The following is a 5,533-nucleotide window of genomic DNA, read 5'->3' as shown; positions in this document are numbered from 1 at the left end:
CCTTAATGAATCAAGTATTCAGGTGGCAGAGTTTTTAGCTACATAAGCGCTCAAATTCCTGAATACTTATTGCCCAAAAAATATGATCAACCCCAGGTACATTTATTAGGTTTTGATCTGAGGCTATCCTGGTCTGCAGGACCCAACACAAGTATTCATCCTTTCCAATCTGAAAAAGGTGTTGCCGAAAGCTTACCCTCTTCCACACGGATGCTACAGCCGCTATCACTTTTGCAGGAGGGGAATTACAGAGTTCGCCTCTCGACATCTTGTTTGGTAAGCGGAATTTTGACCCAGGCGCCCTAGTGTTGCCTAACCGTTCGGCCGGAGATGTCGGATGCGAGATCTTTAGCTACTTGTATCAATTTGCCGCAGTGTGCTTAGATACAATGGGCTGGCAGCTGAGGCTTGGCAGGATGGGGGAGTTAATTAAGGTCGAGGGAGCAGGAAAGAGTTTGTTATTCGCTATTGGCTTAGTACGGCCTATACATAATAGGGCCATGACGGTTCTGGCAAGGCCTTGAACTTCATATATCCCTTTTTTACTCAATCCAGAATACCGATAAAGTCAGATTGAATCATTTTGTCGACCTTTCCTTTGGATTTATTATCATAGGTAGTGTTCGAGATCGCCTCTGTGCGGTGAACGCTCGAATGTAGCTAACATCAGTTTTGTCCTCGCGTGGTTGAAGGAGATGCTGCTGCTGGATGGAATGCTTCCGGGGCGCCATGATCCTTCTATCAGGAATAGAATAATCGAGGGCACTGACTGACTGCATCAATCATCGCTCAGTGAGCTATTAATTGCCGCCAATAGCGCTTCGCTTGCATGCAAGGCGGCTAATAAAAGCGCCAGGTAGACGCGCGGAGATGCATTTTGAGTACTGGTGGTACTGGACAAGCTCTAGGGGAATAATCTCTTTCTTATTTCTTTCTTATTTCTTTCCCATGACGACTAGGAACGGGCAAATCAAGAATTTCACTTCGAATTCCGGACCTCAACATCCTGCTGCTCATGGTGTTTCACGATCAGTATTGGAAATGAACGGAGAAGTGGTGGAACGTGCGGAACCACATATTGGATCACTCCAGTGCGGCACGAAGCCGCTGACGCTGAGTAGGCTCCTATGCCGCTAGCACGGTGGAGGTTCCGTAGCGCGTCATGAGCACCGGGCAAAGGGACGGTTGAGCAACTCAAGCGAACCGCCCTACCTGACTTTGGATAAAGATAGAAGGGAGAAGGTTGTGAAGGTGGCCTCGTTATCCACACATCTGGTCGGAGGACCGACCTGGGTTTTCACGAGCGTAGGCGGGTCCTGGAGTGCCCGTCAAGGGCGCTAACGCATACCCCGGGGTGATCATCACCACCTGCACCTCACATCTCGGCACAGTGGAACGTGTAACCCGCCTGCTGTCCAAGTCAACCACTGAATTTCCTGAAATTCATAGTGCTTAACAGAACGTAGTAGCAAGGGACAACCCACCCATACAGACAGCCTGCGGGGAGGATGGCACTACTGGCAAAGACCGTCTGGCGAAAACGCCGCAGGCGCGAAGCGTGGTGGGCCTGCGCCGGGGGAGCATAGGGAGGAAAGGGAGCCCGGACGGTGGAAGAGCCAGGGGAAGCTGGGTCATTTGACGGAAATGGAAGGTCCGAGCGGCTCATTCATTCTTGAAAAAAGAGGGGGGGAGCGAGCCAATGTATCAATGAATAGATACAGTCAACGGTATTAAGACAGCGCTGCCTACACGCAAATTAGCTTCCGAGGTCGAGCAGTCTCAATTTCACTACAGGATTTGCGAATGAATGCTGGGCTGGGCCACCTCAAATGGCGTGAGCCGCATGCGGGGAGACCCGCACGTACGGTTTTCAGGGGGATCCGGCCGGCCGGCGCCCACCCGACTAGAGGGACTGAGAAATTAATCGAGTACAAAACTTATCATCAAGCTTTACCTTATTTTGATCGTTTAGAGGGCGATCGCGGAGTCACTGAATGAAGTCCTCCCTCCCTTTCTTTCAGAGGTGCTGACCCGCTGCGAGGCAGATATGACTAAGTGACATATTGAATATGGCGACGACTACAGCATGTCGTAGAAGGAGATAAGAGGTGGAGCCAACGACCCACTAAGACTCACGTATCTACAACTACATTCCCGAGCGGCAGTCAAACGGAGGCGTGAATGCAAGATGCCAGCGGAATGATCGACCGGACAGAGGCTAGGGCAGCTTTCTTCCCACCGCGTCCTTCCTTGTGTGTCGGAGATACAAAGCGAGTGCACCGGAAAAGAAGGGGAACTGAATCGATCTATTCCATGGCGAAGCATCCGAAGTATAACTGCACACTCACACGATCTTTGCCGAGAGATAGGAGCATTCGGTGGAACCGGTGAACTACACTTGCTTCTTGATAGATGTGTGGGACAGAGGGCTCGTGGTACCTGCTGCCCGCCCTTCCTCCGCTTTAATAACCGTGTGAACGGAGAGTGTGCAGAGCAAAAGGGAAGGAGGTCCTCATACGGAGTCGCACACTTGAGCAGTGCGGGAGACTGGAGAATGGGTCGAGTAAACTCCCTTAGGGCCGATTAAATCACAGACGAGGAACTTTTCTTTCTTTTTTTCTTTTTGATTTGAAGGGTATGTTCTCAAAAAAGAAAGGCAAAGGTAAATACTTCGAAGAGGCAGCTCGGTAGGGATGGAATGGTCAATAGTCAAGTCAAGGATGACTTCTTTGTTGGCGAAACGATGGGGGAGAGAAAGCACGCCAGTGATTCTCTGAGCCGGTCTTCATTTCCAACGCCTCGGGAAACAGGTCGAGATAGATGACAGCACCTTTTTATCCTCTTCCTTACCGGGAAGGCGCACTTCTCTTCTTCTTCTGGCCTTCACCTCCTGCCCGGCCCGGAAATAGAACCCAGCCCCCTTTCTGATCCATTCATTTCTGCAAGCAGGCGGGATCCAGAGCTAAGCCCCCCTCCTATTCGAAGCCGGGTGTGGCCTCGCCCTTTTGCTCTTTCTTCGGTTTGGCTCCACGAAGGCGCCGCCTAGACTAGGAGCCCCACTCATATTCAAAAGGCGCCCAGCTTTCAAGACGATGATAATAATTAGACAACGTTTTCCAATATCATGGAATAGCATGGCCCGGGGCTAAGGTAACTCCAGTGGGAGAGCCGTGTTATGGGTGACCTTATTGCACGGTTCAGAGAGCACTTGTGTATGTGATGCAAGTGAACGTGTACGAAAAAGCTGTCGTAAAGTTTCGTTGTTCGTTCCGTCGTTGACCCTATCTATGTTTCTACGATGGCCCAAGAACACGCTCATTCTTCAGCCGTAGAGAGACTTTTGAATTGTGAGGTACCATTACGAGCTCAATATATAAGAGTGTTATTCTGTGAAATAACTCGAATTTCAAATCATTCACTTGCTTCAACTACTCATGCTATGGATGTGGGAGCATCAACTCCGTTCCTTTGGGCTTTTGAGGAGCGGGAGAAATTGTTGGAATTCTATGAAAGAGTCCCGGGAGCCAGGATGCATGCCAGTTTCATACGACGTGGTGGAGTGGCACAAGATCTGCCTCTTGTCTTATGTCGAGATATTGATTCCTCCACACAACAATTTGCTTCTCGTATCGACGAATTAGAAGAGATGTCAACCAGCAACCGTATCTGGAAACAACGATTAGTGGATATTGGTACTGTCACTGCACAGCAAGCAAAGGATTGGGGATTCAGTGGTGTAATGTTAAGAGGTCGTGCGACATGAAGACATTGATAGCAATATGGGGGAAGTTCCCATCAGGCAACAACGGTTCTGCCTGACCCTACAAAAGCATGCATATGTTGTCAGTGAAGATTTTGTGTGAAGCCTTGGAGATGACGTACCCGGGGCTAGGTGAGCTGAGGGGGGACAGCGTAAGTGAGTGAATGTGTGTAAGCCCAGTCAAAGATTCCTATTCTAGGCGGGGCGGGCCATCAACCTTCGAATGGTGTTGGTCCTACGGACCGTGAACGGATTCGCCTCTGGCCTCTGGGCACGTCGGAACCGCATGAGTTCACCAGGGTGGAGCACGGTCCGCCAAAATCGGCATAGGTTAGGTGCTATTGATGGAACATGGTAAGCCCATCTTTCTCCATATGAAAGTGCTGCGGGCACATAGAGATGTGGGTAGAGGAAGTCTCAAAAAGTGAAGGCCGAGCTGTAGGTCACGTGACCTGCACCGAAAAGGTGGCTGACTGCGCTTTCTCCTGGATCAAAGCGGATCAGCTCGCCAAATTCGTCGATCGAATCGGGCGCCCCGGAATGTCGAATGAAAGTGGTATTTCTACAACCCTATTTATATGATTTTTAGGGCCCCTTTCCCCCTATCCCTCCCTTATGTTTAGGAGCGGGATCTGCCCAAGAACGACCTGTGGTGGTACGGAAGGCACGGACTCCGCAAGCGTCCCGCACCCTCTGAGAAAGAAACTCCTCAACCATCACAAGATAAAGAAGTATGACGCTCTGTGTCTGACTCTATTGGTCATAGTTCCTTGCTGTTGCGGCCGGTGCTCATTTGCGCGTGTGTGAACCACCAGATCATAAGGAAAGATGCCTCTCGGGGCATCTGAGAATGATTCGAGCCGTATGAAGGGAAACTCCCACGTACAGTTTGTTTTGGGGGGGAAGGAGCCCGACAGGGTCCCCCCACTGACTTGGCCCGGGCCTAAGTGAAAGTGCAAAAGTGAAGTGGTGGGCCTACCCATCCCAACCTGGGGTATGCTGGGATTCGCGAAGAGCAGCACCTTACGATGTTCATGACCAATCGGATCTTGACGTACCAGTAGGTACCAGAGGAGATCGCTATGATCGTTACTGTATCCGTATCGAAGAGATGCGACAAAGTGTTCGGATCATTGTGCAATGTCCTAATCAAATGCCTAGTGGCATGATCAAAGCCGATGATCGTAAGCTATGTCCTCCATCACGATCTCGAATGAAACTATCCATGGAATCGTGCGCCGTGTGAAACGTAGATCATCGCCGTTCTTAACCGAGACTCGGGTTAAGCTCCGTCTCGGAACCGCCGTGGGGTTAGGAGTAAAGCATCCCGAGGTTGGCGCATCTCGTTGGGCGTGGAGAAGCATTGGGAACCCCAATATCTTTCTTCGGAGCAGTTTCTTTTCCCGTCCCCTCGCCCCGGCATAGCGCTTCGCTTCCGGTTCTTCGAAGGAATCAACTGACTTCTCCCTTCTTCATTGATCCGGGGGAAAGGGAACCGTCTACCAGTTGGGAAGCTAGACATCAAGGTTGTGGCTTGATGAGGATAACTAAGCTGACACGCCGAAGTTGGCTGCTGGCACAACAGGGTGGTGCCTTACCGCACCGCAGGCGCACGCGCGGTAGCGTTCGTGGTGGTGCTTCAGGATTCCAATGTACTGCGTCCAGGATTAGAACGAGCTTGCCGGCGGACCACTGCCATCCCATTCTTTAGTGAGCTGGAGCGCTGCCATCTTATCCACGGAAAACGCGTCAAGCTATCGCTTCGGGTCGAAG

The 5,533-nt window shown here is 50.9% G+C and overlaps 1 pseudogene; it reads right to left on the bottom strand.

The window, feature by feature from the left end:
* Positions 1–1,506: 1,506 nt before the first annotated feature.
* LOC125547345 (uncharacterized) lies at positions 1,507–2,937 on the bottom strand (annotated as a pseudogene).
* Between the last annotated feature and the right edge of the window lie 2,596 nt (positions 2,938–5,533).

This window comes from Triticum urartu, chromosome 3A (assembly GCF_056163025.1).
Source record: "Triticum urartu cultivar PI428250 chromosome 3A, HENAU_Tu73, whole genome shotgun sequence".
Lineage (NCBI taxonomy): Eukaryota > Viridiplantae > Streptophyta > Magnoliopsida > Poales > Poaceae > Triticum > Triticum urartu.
The sequence above is the reverse complement of the archived record's forward strand: the minus strand, read 5'-3'. Positions and strand labels throughout refer to the sequence as shown.